Source organism: Hyaena hyaena, unplaced genomic scaffold (assembly GCF_003009895.1).
Source record: "Hyaena hyaena isolate Hyena2069 unplaced genomic scaffold, ASM300989v1 scaffold_1310, whole genome shotgun sequence".
In the NCBI taxonomy this organism is placed as follows: domain Eukaryota; kingdom Metazoa; phylum Chordata; class Mammalia; order Carnivora; family Hyaenidae; genus Hyaena; species Hyaena hyaena.
In genome coordinates, this window is record NW_024081920.1 from 19,100 (window position 1) to 23,070 (window position 3,971).

The following is a 3,971-nucleotide window of genomic DNA, read 5'->3' on the forward strand; positions in this document are numbered from 1 at the left end:
TTTTTTGCCCTGCCACTAATTAACTGGGATGAAAGCTCATAATTGTCTTCACATGGGATTAAGAAGATGGTACTTAGATTACCTTTGTATCTCTTCCGTCTCTCATATTATTATTGACAAATATACTTGGGTCTGAGAAAATGTCAAAGAAAAGTATGTTACTGAAAGATGCAGGATTAAGATCATCTAACTCACTATCCTTTCCATTTCCTCTTAAAATTTGCTACAATTGGAAAGATTGAGCCATACTCAGGTCCCAGTTCATGGAATAGAAACTCACCAAGAGAAAAAGAGAGTTAGATGGATGAAACAGCTTTCTCTTTTCCTTTCTTTCTTTCTTTCTTTCTTTCTTTCTTTCTTTCTTTCTTTCTTTCTTTCTTTCTTTCTTTCTTTCTTTCCTTCATTCCTTCTTTCTCTCTCTCTCTCTCTCTCTCTCTTTCTTTCACTAGGCTTAAGATTTGGAAAGGAACTAATAGCTAAGTATCTTTTATCATCTGTATTTAGCTGTTGCTTTTCTTGGCCTTTGAATTTGAGATGATCCCAGGGCAATTTTCAGACCTGCCCTAGAGAGCTCATCACTTGTCTGAAACTCAGCCCCATTTTGAAGGAGAAAGGTATCCCTTGCCTGAGAGATAGCCAGAAAGCACTATTACTGCATAAGAAGTTATTTTCAAAGAATGAGAATCAGGAAGTCTCAAATTATGGTTCAGATCATGGTGAATCTGAGATCATTAGAAACCTGTGCGGGGGGGAACATCTAGGAAATAGAAAATTTGTAGATGGAAAAGAGGGAATACAACAGTTTAGTTCACTCTCTGGCCTGTGGCCAGACTTGTGGCTTAAGGGAACAGAAAAGATACTTATCTTTATATATACAACTCAGCATGCAAAATTATGTTGGAGACTTAAAATCGAAGCTAAAGGACCTCTACAGAAATTATCTCACTCTTTTTGCTAAAACAAAGGTTTCATTTTCCAGTTAATCTTGTTTTCATCACAGCATTATATTGTTTCCTTTGTCTCTATTAAGTATCAGACTCATTTTGTTGAGGCCACTCACGCTTATAATTAGCAACCTGAGCGAGTGCTTTCTAGTCTCCATGGAAGTTATTACCATGTTCATAACTCCTTTACATGACTAACACCTAACTTTGAAATTATTTACTATATTTATTTTATGCCAACATTGTCAAATGCTTCACTTTTTAATTCTCTCACTATTCTTTCCTTGTGGATTAATTTTAAAAATGGATATTAGGTTCCCCTAGTGATGAGGATTAAAACCCTAGAAACAAGACTCTCAGTCTCTCTCTTTCTGAATGTGTGTGGGTGTGGGTGTATACACCCGTGTGTATAAGGGTACACAGAAGGATCGGAGAGCAGGTGAACTGCAATAGTGTGTTCCAGTGTAGGGTAAGTGTGGGCTTCATGGATACTGGGGGAGTGGTGTTGACATCAACGAAAACAGAAAATGCAAAGACATTGAAGTTGAACATACAATGCATGTTTGGTAGCTAGCTGTAAGGAGACCTAGGGAACTGGAAAGTAATAAGCAAGGGGGATTCACTTATAAAAGACAATTTCGAGGGGTGCCTGGGTGACTCAGTCAGCTGAGCATCTCTTGATTTTGGCTCTGGTCTGACCTCACAGTTCCTGATCCAGCCGCACATCGGGCTCTGCCATGACACCATGGAGCCTACTTGGAATTTCTCCTCTCTACCTCTCTCTGCCCTTCCTCCACTCCCCACTCAGGCTCTTTTTTTCTCTCTCAAAATAAATAAACATTTGAAAACTAAAATAAAAGATAATTTTGACAGGTAAGAGTGATGAAATTGTAACACCTAGGCTCTCATTTAAAAAAAGAAAAAAGAAAAAAAGCGAGAAATCGAGTTTGGTTTTATGGGAGGGAAGTGTTACTGTTATGAACTGTATTTAAGTAAGATCCCAGGCTATTTCTTTGGTAATTGATCAAATAGAAAATAGTTGAGTCAGGGAACCATTTAAAATCTGTATCAATCAACATAGACTAAATAATGTTGTAGTAAAATAAATTCCCTAAATCTCAGGAACTTGTAACAACAAAGGTCAGTTTTGTGTCAGTTTTGCTGCTTTGATCCAGGGCTCAGGCTGAAGGTGGAGTCCCTTTGTTAACCACTGCTATTGTTGTGTCATGGGAGAAACAGACACTGTGAAAGTAAATGATGAACTTTAAAGTTTATTTTTGAGAGAGAGAGAGTGCTTGTGCTAGCAGGGCAGGGCTAGTGAAGGAGGGAGACACAGAATCCGAAACAGGCTCCAGGCTCAGAACTGTCAGCACAGAGCTTGACACGAGGCTCGAATGCACCAACAGTGAGATCATGACCTGATCTGAAGGTGGACACTTAATCAACTGAGCCACTCAAGCGCCCCAGTAAATGATGAATTTTAAATCATTAGTTCATAAGTGATATAAGTCTCTCTGTTTATATTTCATAAGCAAAAGGAAGTCACATGATGGATACTGATGTGATTAATATGGAAAAATGCTCATGTAATGATATGAGTGATATTATTTTAAAAGTTTGGTAAATATCAGGAACTAAGAATACAATCTACTACATTGTGACTATAATGTCCAGAAAAAATTAATATTTTGTACTAGGTAGTTATTTAGTAAATGAGGTAGAAAGAAGTACTTGTTCTGGATATATAGTTTTTTATTTTGTATTATTATTTTCTATTTATTTTTTTTCATAAGTATTGCCTTTATTTTTTTTCCTTAAATAGTTTATTGTAAAGTTGGTTTCCATATAACACCCAGTGCTCATCCCCACAAGTGCCCTCCTCCATGCCCATCACCTCCCTTCCCCTCTCCCCCACCCCCACTCACTCAGCTTGTTCTCAGCATTCAAGAGTCTCTCATGGTTTGCCTCCCTCCCTCTCCCCAACCATTTTTCCCCTGCTTCTCCTGCTTAGTCCTCTGTTAAGTTCCTCCTAATCCTCCTATATGTGCAAACATATGGTAGCTGTCCTTCTCTGACTGACTTATTTTGCTCAGCATAAGACCCTCAAGGTCCATCCACGTTGCTACAAATGGCCAGATTTCAATCTTTCTCATTGCTATGTAGTATTCCATTGTATAGAGAAACCACATCTTCTTGATCTATTTGTAAGTTGAAGGACATTTAGGTTCTTTCCATGTTTTGGCTATTGTTGAGAGTGCTGCTATTGAGGAGCCTGAAATTAAGTCCTCCATTAGAAACAACCTCAGGCTGCATGTAGTCCCAGTTCCAGGAAAAGCCGCAGCTGAAGCCACCCTCGGACCGCCCTCGGATTTGCCAATCAAAAGAAATGTGTAACATTCCTGTAGTCTTGGAGACAAGTCAAGGCTGGGAACTGCAGGTAGTTACTTTGTATAAAATAGCCAATCATTCATCGCTTGCATAAGCCCCACGTAGATCCTCTGAGCCCACCTCATAATTGGTCATTTTCAAAAGATTCTCAAAGGTCATGATTGGGTCCTGCCAAAAGTAACGGACGCCTCACAGATACTGAATGGTCAAAACTGTTACTATGGGTGTTGTACAATTATGATTGGTGCTTATGTAATGATGCAAAATGTACAACGTGTGCACGGTAATACTCCCGCCCTTACCCCATAAAAACGCTGCTCGCAACTGTTCAGGGCTCCACTTCACTGCCAGGAAGACAGGTGAGCCCCTGCTCAAGCTTGTAATGAAGACCCTTTTGTACTTGCATCAGTGCGGGCTCCTTGGATGTCTCTGGGGACTCGCAATTCAGGCATAACATTATGAACATTGGGGCACATGTGGCCCTATGCATTAGCACTCCTGTATCCCTTGGGTAAATTCCAGCAGTGCTACTGCTGAGTCATAGGGGAGTTCTATTGTTAATTTTTTGAGAAACCTCTATACAGTTTTCCAGAGGGGCTGCACCAGCTTACATTCCCACCAACAGTGTAGGAGGGTGCC